Below are 17417 nucleotides of genomic sequence, written 5' to 3' on the forward strand. Positions count from 1 at the left end.
ACTGCAGCATAAGGTGGACAATTTCCTGTTAGCCTACAGAAATGCGACACATGCAGTTACCAACCAGACCCCGGCCATGATGTTCTTTAACCGAAGGTTGAGATCTCGTCTGGATTTGCTCAGACCAAATGTGCGAAGAAATGTTGAGAATAAGCAATTCCGGCACATCCATGAGAAGCCGACAAGGAGCTTCAATGTAGGACAACCAGTCTTGGCCCGCGACTACCGAACAGAGAAATGGCAACCCGGAACGATATGCACACGGCAGGGACCACTAATGTACACAGTGGATGTCGGGGAGAACATTGTGAGATGCCGTGTCGACCAGATCCTAGCATCACAGGAACGAGTCAACTCCATGTCTCGTGTACCTGGTGATGAACCCGACATACCGGTAGCATCTACCCCAGAAACAGTAGCATCGGAAACTGATGAACTAACCGAAGACAGAGGGCCAGAATCGCCTCCGCACCAAGAACAAGACACTCAGGAAAGGCGCTATCCAGAAAGGATCAGGAAGCCGCCCCAAAGACTGAATCTATAAATGGACCATTTCAGTTAATGTGTATGTTAAAAGTGTTAACTTTTATTTGAATGTTATGGTACTGTTAATCTAAAAGGGGAGGAATTGTAGTGTATGTACCTTTAAGAGAGAACTACTTTTACAGCTCCTGTATACTGTAGTACCGACAGTGACCACACCTGTATATAAGCCCTGAGCAGGCATCTGTACTGTTAGTTATTAGACTACCCTCATTCAGTAAACACCTGTTGATTGTTGATCTGCAGTCTCCGTCTATTTATTGAAGAACACCATACCTTAAGATTCACGGATTTAATACTACCGAGCCACTCTTTGTGATGGACATTGAAGTCCCCCACCCAGAGTACATTCTATGCCCTTGCTACTCTCAGTGCTTTTTCCAAGTGGTGTTCAACATGGCGGAGTACTGATTCATCAGCTGAGGGAGGGTGGTAAGTGGTAATCAGCAGGAGGTTTCCTTGCCCATGCTTGACCTGAAGCCATGAGACTTCATGGGGTCCGGAGTCAATGTTGAGGACTCCCAGGGCCACTTCTTCCCGACTGTATACCACAGTGCCGCCACCCCGGTGGGTCTGTCCTGCCAGTGGGACAGGACATACCCAGGGATGGTGATGGGAGAGTTTGGGACATTAGCTATGGAGGAATTTGGGACCTTCCGACCCTGTGGCAGGAGTGCATCCAATTGTGCCAAGCTGACACTTGTAGATGATCAAAGTACAGGTAGACTATCCTTTATCCGAAAACCTCGGGACCAGCCGTGTTTCGGTTTTCGGAAAATTTTGGATTTCGGAAGGTATTTTATAAGACTGGGAAATTTGTCGGGGGTGGGTCGGCGGGGGGGTCGGGGGTGGGGGTCGTCGGGGTCGGCGGTGGGGGTCGGCGGGGGGGTCGGCGTCGGCGGGGGGGTCGGCGGGGATCCGCGGGGGGGTCGGCGGGAGTCGGGGTCGGCGGGGGTCCACGGGGGGGTCGGTGGGGGGTCGGCGGGAGTCGGGGTCGGCGGGGGGGTCGGCGGGGGTCGGGGTCGGCGGGGGGTCGGCAGCGGGGGTCGGGGTCGTGCGCACGACTTACGCTGACCCTCTGCTCAGTGTAAGTCGTGCGCCACTCTGGTCATGTTGTGCGCACGACTTACGCTGAACGAAAAAACCTTCGGTTTTTAGAGGGTTTCGGTTTTCAGAAGTTCGGATAAAAGGTAGTCTACCTGTACTACAAAGAGTTTCCTTTCTATCTGTTACATCTTGATCGAGGCCACATGAAAAGCACTTAGAGAACCATATGGCTCTCTCATAACTTAACAGGCTTGTCCTTACTGTACCAGTGCAAACTTTCTAGCTGTAACTTTGAGTTGCAACTATTGTTGCACTTATATCTGTAGAGGTGCCAGAAAGCAAGCTTCCAACAAACTTAGCTGTATGATGCACGTTTGTTTATTTACACACACTGAAATGCAATATAGGATCGACCTCGGCACCGGAAACGACAACCCCAGCCCTGTCGACCCTGCAAAGTCCTCCTTACCAACATCTGGGGGCTTGTGCCAAAATTGGGAGAGCTGTCCCACAGACTAGTCAAGCAACAGCCTGACATAGTCATAATTACCGAATCATACCTTACAACCAATGTCCCAGACACCACCATCACCATCCCTGGGTATGTCCTGTCCCACCGGCAGGACAGACCCACCAGAGGTGGTGGCACCATGGTATACAGTCGGGAGGGAGTAGCCCTGGGAGTCCTCAACATTGACTCAGGACCCCATGAGGTCTCATGGCATCAAGTCAAACATGGGCAAGGAAACCTCCTGCTGATTACCACCTACCGCCCTCCCTCAGCTGATGAATCAGTACTCCGCCATGTTGAACACCAATTGGAAGAAGCACTGAGAGTAGCAAGGGCACAAAATGTCCTCTGGGTGGGGGACTTCAATGTCCATCACCAAGAGTGGCTCAGTAGCACCACAACTGACCGAGCTGGCCGAGTCCTAAAGGACATAGCTGCCAGACTGGGTCTGCGACAGGTGGTGAGGGAACCAACAAGAGGGAAAAACCTACTTGATCTCGTCCTCACCAATCTACCTGTTGCAGATGCATCTGTCCATGACAGCACTGGTGGAAGTGACCACCGCACAGTCCTTGTGGAGACGAAGTCCCGTCTTCATGTTGAGGATACCCTCCACTGTGTTGTGTGGCACTACCACTGTGCTAAATGGGACAGATTTCGAACAGATCTGGCAGCTCAAAACTGGGCATCCATGAGGCGCTGTGGGCCATCAGCAGCAGCAGAATTGTATTCAACCACAATCTGTAACCTCATGGCCCGGCATATCCCTCACTCTACCATTACCATCAAGCCGGGAGATCAACCCTGGTTTAACGAAGAGTGCAGGAGTGCATGCCGGGAACAGCACCAGGCATACCGAAAAATGAGGTGTCAACCTGGTGAGGCTACAACACAGGACTAGTTGCATGCCAAACAACAGAAGCAACATGCGATAGACAGAGCTAAGCGATCTCACAACCATCGGATCAAATCAAAGCTCTGCAGTCCTGCCACATCCAGTCGTGAGTGGTGGTGGACAATTAAACAGTTAACAGGAGGAGGCTCCAAAAATATCCCCATCCTCAATGATGGTGGAGCCCAGCACATGAGTGCAAAAGACAAGGCTGAAGCATTTGCAACTATCTTCAGCCAGAAGTGCCGAGTGGATGATCCATCTCGGCCTCCTCCTGAGGTCCCCAGCATCACAGATGCCAGTCTTCAGCCCATTCAATTCACTCCACGTGATGTCAAGAAACAGCTGAAAACACTGGATACTGCAAAGGCTATGGGCCCTGACAACATTCCAGCAATAGTACTGAAGACTTGTGCTCCAGAACTAGCTGCACCCCTAGCCAAGCTGTTCCAGTACAGCTACAACACTGGCATCTACCCGGCAATGTGGAAAATTGCCCAAGTATGTCCTGTCTACAAAAAGCAGGACAAATCCGACCCGGCCAATTACCGTCCCATCAGTCTACTCTCAATCATCAGCAAAGTGATGGAAGGTGTCGTCGACAGAGGTGAGGTGAGAGTGACTGCCCTTGACATCAAGGCAGCATTTGATCGAGTGTGGCATCAAGGAGCCCTAGCAAAACTGAAGTCAATGGGAATCAAGGGGAAAACTCTCCATTGGTTGGAATCATACCTAGCACAAAGGAAGTTGGCTGTGGTTGTTGGAGGTCATTCATCTCAATCACATGACATCACTGCAGGAGTTCCTCAGGGCAGCGTCCTAGGCCCAACCATCTTCAGCTGTTTCATCAATGACCTTCCCTCCATCATAAGGTCAAAAGTGGGGATGTTCGCTGATGATTGCACACTGTTCAGCACCATTCGAGACTCGTCAGATACTGACGCAGTCCGTGTCCATATGCAGCAAGACCTGGACAACATTCAGACTTGGGCTGACAAGTGGCAAGTAACATTCGCACCACACAAGTGCCAGGCAATGACCATCTCCAACAAGCGAGACTCTAACCATCTCCCCTTGACATTCAATGGCATTACCATCGCTGAATCCCCCCACTATCAACATCCTGGGGGTTACCATTGATTAGAAACTGAACTGGACCAGCCATATAAATACTGTGGCTACAAGAGCAGGCCAGAGGCTGGGAATTCTGTGGCGAGTGTCTCACCTCCTGACTCCCCAAAGCCTTTCCACCATCTACAAGGCACAAGTCAGGAGTGTGATGGAATACTCTCCACTTGCCTGGATGAGTGCAGCTCCAACAACACTCAAGAAGCTCGACACCATTCAGGATAAAGCAGCCCGCTTGATTGGCACTCCATCCACCACCGGCGCACTGTGGCTGCAGTGTGTACCATCTACAAGATGCACTGCAGCAACTCGCCAAAGCTCCTTCAACAGCACCTTCCAAACCCACGACCTCTACCACTTAGAAGGACAAGGGCAGCAGACGCATGGGAACATCACCACCTACAAGTTCCCCTCCAAGCCACACACCATCCTGACTTGGAACTGTATCGCCATTCCTTCACTGTCGCTGGGCCAAAATCCTGGAACTCCCTTCCTAACAGCATTGTGGGTGTACCTACACCATGTGGACTGCAGCGGTTCAAGAAGGCGGCTCACCACCATCTTCTCAAGGGCAATTAGGGATGGGCACTAAATGCAGGCCTAGCCAGCGACGCCCACATCCCATCAATGAATTTAAAAAAAAGGATCTTGGGTGTCACTGCTGTACTCTTCAAACTTGCAACTTCCCTGTACTTAAGTGTCAGCCTTGACAATGTGCTTAAGAACGCAGCAGGAGAATACCCCACACAGGGGGAGGGCCTTAAGGGCATTTGAGGACTATTGTCAAAACCTTAGCGATTGAGAGTAGAGAGGGGTGGGGGTATGAGAAACTCAAGGCCTCCCTCAGGACCATCCTTTTCCTGTTTCCCTTTATCCCTCTATTCAAAGACTCAAATGCAATAGCATGATACACATTGCCATGTCAGTATTATTTGAAGTATTATTTGTTGCCATAATTCTAATATTTCTCTCCAGTTCATATACAAGTGCCAGGCAATGACTATCTCCAACAAGCGAGAGTCTAACCACCGCCCGTTGATATTCAATGGCATTACCATCACTGAATCCTCCATCATCAACATCCTGGGGGTCATCATTGACCAGAAACTTAACTGGACCAGCCACATAAATACTGTGGCAACAAGAGCAGGTCAGAGGCTAGGTATTCTGTGGCGAGTGTCTCACCTCCTGATTCCCCAAAGCCTTTCCACATTCTACAAGGCACAAGTAAGGAGTGTGATGGAACACTCTCCACTTGCCTGGATGAGTGCAGCTGCAACAACACTCAAGAAGCTCGACACCATCCAGGACAAAGCATCCCACTTGATTGGCACCCCATCCAACACCTTAAACATTTACTCCCTCCACCACCAGTGTACCGTGGCTGCAGTGTGTACCATCTACAAGATGCACTGCAGCAACTCGCCAAGGCTTCTTCGACAGCACCTCCCAAACCCGTGACCTCTTCCACCTAGAAGAACAAGGGCAGCAGGCGCATGGGAACACCACCACCTCCAAGTTCCCCTCCAAGTCACACACCATCCTGACTTGGGAATATATCGCTGATCCTTCATCATCGCTGGGTCAAAATCCTGGAACTCCCTCCCTAACAGCACTGTGGGAGCACCTTCAAACACACGGACTGCAGCGGTTCAAGAAGGTGGCTCACCACCACCTTCTCAAGGGCAATTAGGGATGGGCAGTAAATGCTGGCCTTGCCAGCGACACCAACATCCCATAAACGAATAAAAAAAACTACAAGTTCCTCCAAAATCTACCAGAGTTTTATGTCACTCACTCCACCTGTCACAAGTATCAGTGCAGGTAATTCCACCCCACATACAGTGTATAAACGGACACTCCCAAATTACGGACACGTATTAAGTGACCCAAATAGCTTACATTGTAAAATTCACAGAAGGCACTCTGATACCACAGATACTCGCAAATTACAAACTACGGACAGCCTTCAATGCATCAAGCATCACACTTTAAAATTTCAAAGTATGTACTGTATTGGAGTCTGAAGATCGGTGTAAGCGAGAAAAATCTGGAAGGTAAAACAGAACTAACAGACTCAGGTGTTACCCAGATCAATAGTTTTATTACGAGTGCACATGGGAGAACTATCTCAGCTACCCTTAGCTGGAGACGTCGTTCTCAAAGGAAAATGTGAAAATACAGCATAGTTATACATTTTATTAGACAACACCCACTTATTACTAATGAGGGTGTGTACATGAGAATATTGATACTTCATTGGTTTACTTGGTTAATCAATCAACTATTAGGCCTGCCCTTTGAACTCCAGTAACCTCCGGATATGTCAGTAAGAGCTTATGGACTGCAGAGACTTCATTCTAACTTCTGCTAACTTCTGCATTCTTGGGCTATCTCTTACTCTTGTTATCAATATAGGGAGGTACCTTCAGCAGAGATATGGTTGGGTGGATACAAAGCCCCATTGAATTATGTAGCCAGGTGACCAGTCTTCAAGGCCTTACCTGCAGAGACTTCGTCAATGTGCCTTTGTACTTTTATCTCTTCCAGGAGCAGGCCTCCTCTCAGCATTTACTCAGTGTAATTATAAGTAGAGTGTAATTATAAGTAGATCTTCAGAATGTCCTTGATCAGCTAAACTCATTTATGTTAGTCTAAAAGGGTTAACACAGCCAAGTATCCCACAGTGCTTTGCGTTTGTTTTCCAGCCTAACAAGACTGAATGGTACCTTTCAGACATACTATACCGGTTAAATATTGAGGCCTACCCCTTTATATCCCCTAAGCCAAATTTTATCCTAACAATCGGGATGACCGATGGATTGTTACTGGATTCCTTTTTGTCACTGCCGATATCGGGGTTTGAATCACCCACTGTAGTTGCTGCCCCTGATTCTAAGAGCAACCTTGTTGACAACACATGGCAGAAGATGCGCCTGCACCTCACCTCACGTGAACCCAGAAGATGCGCTTGCACCCAACCCCATGCAATACGATTGTCTATCACCTGAGAGTGTCGTAAAGAACAGGTTCCACTGTCCAGGCACTGCAACATCAGTTTTGTTGTTATATCTGTTTCCAAACTTAAGTTCTTATCATTGCTGCATCTGATTATGTGTTGATCATAAACACAGCTGGTTCTTCAAGATTGCTGGGAATTTTTTTTCAGTAAATGCAATGACCATTTTGAAAATAAGGACAGAAGCAAAAAAAAGAGCTGCGATACCAGCCTCTTCGGTGTTTGTAATTTACAGGTGTCACAGTATGTGCAATGTCTCCTCCACCTGCTCCATAGTTAGGCCTTGTGGTATCTCTGTTCAGCTTCTGTTCTTGGCTGTCACAAGGGTGCCATGAGTCAGGCCTCAAGAGAGTAGCCTTTGATTCTTGGAAGTCTGGTTTCTCCTTCAAATAATCCAAGCACAGTTTGAGGCCAGAGCACAGGTGAAGCACTGAACACAAGTGAGCAGAAGCATGTAGTCATGCCCGTAGAGCAGCCGCAAGCTGCTCATGTCCTTCCTTAGCTGTAGATGAGACCCCATAGGGTCTGCATATGAACACAAGTTACAATCTGAGCACAGTCATTATCTAGTCATTTGGGTTATGCCACACTGCTTTGCAAGGTCTACTTTCCATGGATTTCTGCAATGGAGCCTCCAGTCACAGAGATCCTTTGCACAGAGGATGCTTATAACTGTTGTTATGGAGGCCTACTCAAACCTCAGTGTTAATCACAGGTTGCTCCTATGCAGATCAGTGGACATGTTGAAGGCGTTTCTGGGAGTAAGGGCATGGATGCAGCAGGCACAATGAAGCCAGTCACCTCACTTGGCCTTCCACTGGGGAAGCACCTAAAAGGAGCACTGGGCTAGGTTCCAGAAGACAGAGAGCATGACTGTCATTAAAGGGAAACAGACTAGGCACATACAGTGATCACACCTAGGGTATGAAATGTGGCTTCACTTTAATTGAGCTTTATCCAAAGAGTGTACTATTGATGGTGCAGAAAAAAGTAACAGCAGCCCAAAGGATGGCTGACAATGTTAGCTGATTTATTTCAGGGGGCAATGGGTACTGGCAACTACATTGTGCACATAACTGTTAGTGAATTAGGTAGCTGAGGCACTTAAGTGAAGGTCTTGTCTAAGATTATTCTAAGCCATTATTCTTATTGCCTAGAAGGGTGTTTCAAGGTCATTGTCAGTGTCATGCTCTACCCTTTACAGTGGTTGGACCTTCTCCTCCATCTGCTCAGTGGTTAGGTTGAGTCAGGGCTGAAGAAAGTAGACTTTGTTTCCTAGAATGCATTATTCGAGTCTGCCTTCTCCTTCAAATAACCCAGGGGCAAAGGATAAAGGAATCGTAGCCGCTGCCTGGGAAGCAGGCATTCACCTGCATGATCCTGTGATGCTGCTAACTAAACCACCTGGAAATAAATGGAGTGAAGCTCCTGTGATTCATGAATTCCATGGCATTGTGTGGGAGAATGGATGCCATCAATAACACTCTAGACTTTGGGAATCTTGGCATATAGAAGTTACAGAATTGTCCACTTATTCCATTGCTGATTTTCCATGGGGAAAGTAGTGAAGCTGTTGTCCTACTTAATAAAAATCCGACAAATATGTTTTTGAATATAAATACTAATAGTTTAAAATTTTACAGAAATTTATCTTCCACAGATAAATATTTAAATTGAGCATGTCATATAATGGCTATGAAACAGCACCCTCTGGTGGACATATTTAAGAAGTTTAACTGTCCAACGCTCAGAATTGTCTTTTTAAATTAAAATACACTAATCCTGACATTTTGTAACTACTGCTTTATAAATATAGTGTCCAAATATTTTATAATGATTTTGTTCTAAGAGAATGCTATTCTGTCCTTTGTAACTTTGTTGAATTCAACTGCACCCTCAAAAGCACCCACAATGTCAAGTAATGTTTTGGCTAGAGGAGATATATTCATTGCTACCAATACAATTTTACACCCAAAGGGGTTCTGAATATTCAATACACATATTAGTTACACAGCATTGTAAGACATGTATATAAACAATGATGGTCTTTGTAACTTTAAAGAATGAAAACAAACCAAAGGACTCAACCAACAAGATACGGGTTGTCTACATACCATGGATTCAGTTGTTACAAAGATAAATTTTGAAAATTAGGCATTTCAGGTTTATTCATTCCCCCCTCATTTACAGACTTTAACTTTTCTTTGAATCAACAGATGTCAAATTCCTCCTCCTCCCCCTACTCCACCCCAGTTTCTCTGAAAGTACTACTTTAGAAATGTGTATATATGATGGAAGGGAAATATATCAATGTTAAAAATGTCATAATGGCAATGCCTAAGTCTGTCAAAATACGTGGATAATCAACCTGCTATCATCCTTAAAACTAAAACAGCACCACTTCAGAATACTTTGACAGGTTTCATGTAAACCCAATTGACAGCTTTCTTCTGTCAAAATTTAAACAAAATACATCAAAGTGTGAGCAAATTATTTACCCCTCTATCTGGAATGTTACAGAAAACATTAATGTAACAACGCAAATTGAAGGTACCCCGATATACAAGTTGATGTAAATAGACTACTGAGCACTTGGTTTGAGTATAAAACAAGGCTTTAATCAACTGTTTCACAACCATGAGATTCTAGTTACATCACTAGCTCCTGGTTACAAAAACATCCTGAGCAAGCTGGGCCCACGCCCGAGTATTTATACTCCTTGGATGGCGCCACCAGCTGGCCGCCCAGTGTTACTTCATGAGTCATTTCTCCATGAATGGTAAGATTCATGACATTCTTCCCGCCTGAAAGATTTGGAAGTCCGACGACTTCCTTCTAGCGGTTTAGGCGGACCACGAATAGCTGCAGTCTTTTAGATCTTTGTTTGTGGCTGGAAAGCACGTCTCCTCGGACCATGTCTTGGTCCCTGGGTCGCTTGGTCCGTACTGGTAGATCGACGGGGCCCGTGTCGCCTTGATTGACTGAGGGAGACTGGGGAGATCGTGACTCCGGGTGCGGGTCCCCACAGGCGCAGAGCTGGCTTCATCTTGTTTGGTAGCCGGGGATTGACCGGCATCCTGGCTTCAGGTGGCCATCCTGTGGGGAGCGCTCGGTTCCCCAAGTTGATCCGCTGGAGCAGCCGGCAGATCCCTTGATGTCCCAGGTAGGGCATCATCCTGAAAGGAGCGCAGAGTGTTGGCATCATTACTATGGGTCCATCTATCAGTTGGGTTCGTGGGACTGGTTGGACAGGGAGCCAGATCTCGGAATGAAACGGTGGACTCCCGGCCATCGGGGTACCGCACATGTGCGTATGTGGGATTAACGTCTGTTAGTTCCACCTCGTCGATGTGGGGATCGTTTTTGGAAGATCAGACGAATCTTCGGAGCAGCACAGGGCCGGGAGCTGCCAACCATGACTGTAGGGACATCCCATGAATGGAGCGACGCTGGAACCTGAAGAATCACTCGTGAGGAGTGATATTGGTAGACTAAGAAAGAAGAGACCTGATGGAATGCAACGTGTCAGGGAACATAGTTTCCCACTGCTGGTCTGGTAGGTTGTGTGACCTCAGTGCAAGACGAACAGCGTTCCAAATTATAGCATTGTATCTCTCAACCTCTCCGTTACCGATGGGATGATACGGTGTAGTTTTACTTGTGGCAATTCCCCGTTGGGAAAGATAACTTTTGAGTTCGCTTGACATGAAGGAAGGGCCCCGATCAGAGTGGATGAAATTGGCCATACCGCAAAGGGAAAAGACCTGATCGAGCCATTTGATCACTGTGGAAGTAAACATATTGGGACAGGGGAAAGCAAAGGGAAAGCGTGAATATTCATCCACCATAGTAAGTAAGTAGGTGTTTTGCGTTGAGGAAAGCAATGGCCCTTTAAAGTCAATGCTGAATCGCTGCATAGCGTGTATGAGCGAGCCATCCAATGGATGGAAGAATTGCGGTTTTAATTCCGCATAAATTCTACAGGAGGAGCATGTTCTTTTCACATCTTCAGTAGAAAATGGGAGATTTTTAGATCGCACAAAGTGCAACATATGGGTAACGCCAGGATGGCATAAGTCAGTATGAAGATCCGCAAGAGTCGAAGTTGACATAGAAGAACAGAATGCCCGCGTGAGGGTATCCGGGTTCACATTCTCTTTGCCGGGTCGATAATGTATGCTGTAGCCAAAGACGGCCAATTCCATCCTCCAGAGTTGTATTTTGTTATTCTTGATCTTAGTGCATTTCCAGTTATCCAGCATAAAGGCCACGGAGCGCTGATCAGTTATAAGCGTGAAATGGCGACGAGCGAGAAAATGACTCCATTTACGTACTGCTTCGATGATAGCCGTAGCCTCCTTCTCGACAGGAGGATAATGGGGCTCGCTACCCTGCAAAGTTCTGGACAGAAATGCAACGAGTCGACCACCTTGATTCAAGGTAGCCGAGATCGCCACCTCTGATGCACCGCACTCGAACACGAAAGGAAGATTTTCATCGATGGAATGAAGCATGGCTTTTTCCAGTTGTCGCTTGAGGAGGTTGAAAGCTGAAATAGCCGTTGCCTCCAATGGAAATGACTTTGCGAGAAGCAGGGGCTGGATCTTGTCGGAGAAGTGGGGTATCCACTTCGCATAATAGGCGAACATGCCGAGCGCCCGACGAAGAGAGCCGGGATTCGTAGGGGGAGGGAGTTCCTGAAGCGGACGAAGTTACTCCGGATCCGGTTTGATGACACCGTTGCCCACCCAGTAGCCAAAGATGTTGACTGATGGTACTGATTTCACAGATTTGGACTCATTTAAGGTTAAGTTGCGATGACGGAGAACGTCAAAAAATTTCTGGAGGTTGGCATCATGCTCCTTCTGGTCATGACCAGCAATGGTGATATTATCCAGATATGGAAATGTGTCCCTTAAGTTCTCCTGTTTGACGAGGCTATCCATTGCCCGTTGAAAGACGGCCACCCCATTGATGACCCCAAATGGAAGGCGACAAAACTGATAAAGCCGACCATTGGCCTCAAAGGCCGTATACTTCTTGTCAGAGTCCTTTAACGGTACTTGATGGTATGCGCTCTTTAAATCAAAAGTTGAAAATACCTTATAGTTGGCAAGGTTATTGACCATGTCATCAATGCGTGGTAGTGGGTAGGCATCCAGGTCGGTATACTGGTTAATAGTTTGCGAGTAATTGATGCAAAGATGTTTCTTGTGTTGCTTCAGAGGATTTTTAACAACGACAACTTGAGCCCGCCAGGAAGATGAACATGGTTCAATGATACCGTCGGCTAGAAGGCGAGAGATTTCTGCCTCAATAAAGGATCGATCATCTTGGCTGAAACGTCGTGATTTAGTGACTATGGGTTTACATCGGGGGGAAAGATTGGCAAACAAGGAGGGCTCGTCGAGCGAAGCCGCCGAAAGCGCACAAAACGGTAATTTGGAAATAGTAAGCTCCGGCTTTGACCCTCCAAACTCGAAAGTGAGTCTTTTGTGTTGTTTCTGGAAATCCTGTCCCAGGAGCACATCACTGCATAGGTTTTTGAGCACCCCGAGCTGGGTGGAGAAATAAGTGCGGCCATTGAGAATAAGGTCTACAAGACAAAAGCCGGAAGAGTTGGTGGTCAGTGTCATCAAAGCCATTGCAATTTCCCTGTCCGAGGGGTAAATACACAGTTTTAACTTACTGACAGCCCACTCACTAATGAAGCTGTCAGAGCTGCATGAGTCGATTAGTGCACTCAAAATGTGTCCATTTACCGAAACCTTCATGGCTGCATGGGACAGACTTTGGGGAAAAACAGCTGTGATGGGAGATGGGGCAGTTTTCCCCTTGACAGCTGTAACCTTAGTAATGGTTCTTGGGGGAGGAGCAGTATTATAGATTGCAGCTGTAACCTTAGTAGTGGCTGTTGGGGGAGGAGCAGTTTTATAGATAGTAGCTGAAAAACTAACAGGAGCTGTCGACCGGTATACCTTAGAAAAGTGGCCTTTCTTACTAACAGGCTCTTGACTGGCATACCTTAGAAAAGTGACCTTTCTTACTGCAATGATTGCAGACTGCATTATGAGCAGGACAAAATTTCCTGTAGTGGAATGCACCTCCACAGAAGAAACATTTCCTTCCAGATTGCCAAGATGTCGCTAGGGCAGGGTCATCATCAGTGAAGGCTTCTAGGGTAGGGTTGTCATCAGCCAGGTTGGAGTCATCATCAGTGAGGGCTTCCGCCCGAGGCCTATCGAAGGAGTCACTAAAAGTGATAGCAGCAGCCCGTGCACGTGGTGAAAGATAGGTATCTGCATTCCTCTTTGCTAAGTCCAGAGAACATGCCTGGTCATAGGCAGCCTGTAACTTGAGGGTTTTATTCTCCAGCAGACGTTGACGTATGAAGGGAGACGCAATTCCATTAATAAAGGAATCACGAATTAACTCCTCCTGCTACTGCTCAGCTGTGACAGCTTTAAGATTACAATCCTTGCTGAGCCTGCAAAGTTTCTGAAGGAATTCGTCAAGTGATTCCCCAGGTTGTTGTCGAGTTGTGGCCAGTAGATGCCGAGCAAAAATTTTGTTTGGGGACTTAACATATAGTTGCTGTAGTATTTGGATAGTGGCATCATAGTCTACACAGTCTTCAATATAGTCAAACACATGAGGAGATACATAATTGGCAAGTATTCTTAGCTTATTAGGAACATTCTCACCACACTCCTCAAGGAAGTTGCTGAAGGTACGATACCAGTGTTTCCATACCTTAGCAGCTGCAAGTGAATTCGGGTCCAGGTCAAGACGGGCGGGTCTGAGTAGTTTCTCCATGATGGATCGATTACTTTGTCCGAGTTCCCTTCTACAGTTTGAGTTGTAGCCATCTGTTCCCAAGACCACTCAGAGCGGGGAGCAGGTCAGTTGATTAAATTGATGTAAAAAGACTACTGAGCACTTGGTTTGAGTATAAAACAAGGCTTTAATCAACTGTTTCACAACCATGAGATTCTAGTTACATCACTAGTTCCTGGTTACAAAAATGTCCTGAGCAAGCTGGGCCCACGCCCGAGTATTTATACTCCTTGGACGGCGCCACCAGCTGGCCGCCCAGTGTTACTTCATAAGTCATTTCTTCATGAATGATAAGATTCATGACACAAGTCAATGCCAGATACATCAACACCTGTAGGTACTCCTATCAATCCCATCCCACACAGCAGTGGAAAGCTGATGCCAGTAGCAGACAACTCATTGATTCTGGCCTAATGAGATGAAAACCTCTCAAATTTGACAGTTAAGGGTTAATGCCAATCTCCATCTTATCCCTATTAAATACTCTCATCAAAAGGCAATCAAAAGTTAGAAGGTATATTGACACAATCAAAGTTGATTTAGGAAGTGACAGGAGTCTCTAGTGAATGCTGACACTAAATTGGTGCAATGCCTGGGGCATTTACAACTAATCTTTATTTTCCCACATAGCACTCATTTCTCTTAGCACAGGAAATTGAACCTGCTAATCACACCCTCCCATTAGCACTGGGGCACTAAAAGGGAAATATGCACCTCCTCGTACTTTTCAAGAGTGATGTCTACAACAGAAGCATCTGTACCAAGCAGCTAGGCAAGGCAGCAGGGCATGGATCTAAGCAAGAGGAGAAGAACACGGAACATTATCATCTCAGACCTCCAAGTTCTTCTGCAGAAAATTTCAATCAGAAGGCACAGACTCCTGGGAGTCTGTATCACGTGCCACTTGAAGGGAAGTGGCACCAGCGCCGAGTTCCCCCGGACTGCAGACCAGTGCCAAAATAAATTCAACAACTTCATCAGGTCAGGCAAGGTAACACTGGACAATCTTCCTCATCTTCCTTGCCTGGGCACCAACGCATACTTCACCATCTTAAAGCAACACTTGCACAACAAATCCCTCACAATGCTTTTTAATAGGGGGGCTCTAACTTAGGGGGACCCGATAGCTACACAGCTCCTCTCACAGCAGAAAACACTAATGGGAGTAGTTAAAAGGCCCCCAAACAGTAGCAATACTGTTGGACAGAGTACTAATCAACAAATAATAGGAGCTTGTAACAAAGGTAATACAATAATCGTGGGGAACTTTAATCTTCATATAGACTGGGCAAATCAAATTGGCAAAGGTTGTCTGGAGGACGAGTTCATGGAACACATTCAAGACAGTTTCCTAGAACAAAACATGGAACCAACCAGGGAACAAGCTATTTTATATCTTGTATTGTGTAATGAGACAGGGTTGATTAGTAATCTCATAGTAAAGGATCCTCTGGGGAACTGTGATCATAATATGATAGAATTTCACATTGAGTTTGAAAGTGAAATACTTAAGTCTGAAACCAGAGTCTTAAACCAGAGTTGGAATAAACGGGTCTTTTTCCGAGTGGCAGGCAGTGACTAGTCGGGTACCACAGGGATCGGTGCTAGGACCCCAGCTATTCACAATATATATAAATGATCTAGACGAGGGAACTAGATGTAATATCTCCAAGTTTGCAGACGACACAAAGCTGGGTGGGCGTGTGTGCTGTGAGGAGGATGCAGAGAAACTCTAGTACGATTTGGACAGGTTGGGTGATTGGGCAGATGCATGACAAATGCAGTATAATGTGGATAAATGCAAGGTTATCCACTTCGGTGGCAAAAACAGGAAGATAGATTATCTGAATGGCAATAGATTGGGAAAAGGGGAAGTGCAACGAAACCTGGGTGTCCTTGTGCACCAGTCGCTGAAGTTAAGCATGCAGGTGCAGCAGGCGGTTAAGAAGGCAAATGGTATGTTGGCCTTCATAGCGAGAGGATTTGAGTACAGCAGCAAGGATGTCTTGCTGCAGTTGTACAGGGCCTTGGTGAGACCACACCTTGAGTATTGTGTGCAGTTTTGGTTGCCTTATCTGAGGAAGGATGTTCTTGCCATGGAGAGAGTGCAGCAAAGATTCACCAGGCTAATACCTGGGATGGCAGGAATGACGTATGAGGGGAGATTGGGTCGATTGGGCTTATATTCGCTAGAGTTTAGAAGAATGAGAGGGGATCTCATTGAAACTTATAAAATTCTAACAGGACTAGACAGACTGGATGCAGGAAGGATGTTCCTGATGTCGGGGAGTCCAGAACCAGGGGTCACAGTCTAAAGATAAGGGGTAAGCCGTTTAGGACTGAGATGAGGAGGAATTTCTTCACCCAGAGAGTAGTGAACCTGTGGAATTCTCTGCCACACAGGGCAGTTGAGGCCAATTCATTAAATATATTCAAGAAGGAGTTGGATATATTTCTTGAGGCTAAAGGGATCAAGGGATACGGGGAGAAAGCAGGGACAGGGTACTGAATTTGGATAGTCAGCCATGATCTCATTAAATGGCGGAGCGGGCTCGAGGGGCCGAATGGCCTACACCTGCTCCTATCTTCTATGTTTCGATGTAAACATAAACATGTGTGTGAGGGGCTAGTTCACTAAGGTAGATTGGGAAATTAGATTAAAAGGTATGACGGTAGATAAGCAGTGGCAAAAATCTAAAGAAATATTCCAAAATTCTCAATGAAAATGCATTCCATTGAGAAATAAAAACTCCATGGGAAAAGTGCTCCATCCATGGCTAACTGAAGAAGTTAAGGATAGTATTAGATTTAAAGAAATGGCTTATAATTTTGCTAAGAATATAGGAACATAGGAGTAGGAGTCGGCCATTTAACCCTTCAAGCCTGTTCTGCCATTCAATGAGATCATGGCTGATCTGTAACCTAACCCCATTTACCCACCTTTGCCCCATATCCCTAAAAAACTTTGTTTAACAAAAATCAACAATCTCAGATTTAAAATTAAATATTGATCTAGCATCAACTGCTGTCTGCGGAAGAGGGTTCCAAATGTCTACTACCCTTGGTGTCTAAAAGTGTTTCCTAATTTCACTCCTGAAAGGTCTGGATCTAATTTTTAGACTATGCCCCATAGTCCTAGGCTCCCCAATCAGCGGAAATAGTGTCTCTCTATCTACCCTATCTGTTCCCCTTAATATCTTGAAAACATCAATCAAATCACCCCTTAACCTTCTGAATTCTAGGTAATACAACTGTAATTTATGTAATCTCTCCTCGTAATTTAACCTTTGGAGTCTGGGTAGTAGTAAGCTTGAGGATTGGGAGAGCTTTAGAAACCAGCAAAGGATGACCAAAAAATTGATAAAAAGGGAGAAGATAGAATATGAGAGTAAACTGGTAAGAAATATAACAACAGATTGTAAGAGCTTCTACAAGTATGT

This window comes from Somniosus microcephalus, chromosome 7 (genome assembly GCF_052327205.1).
Source record: "Somniosus microcephalus isolate GS21.2 chromosome 7, FLI_Smic_1.0, whole genome shotgun sequence".
In the NCBI taxonomy this organism is placed as follows: domain Eukaryota; kingdom Metazoa; phylum Chordata; class Chondrichthyes; order Squaliformes; family Somniosidae; genus Somniosus; species Somniosus microcephalus.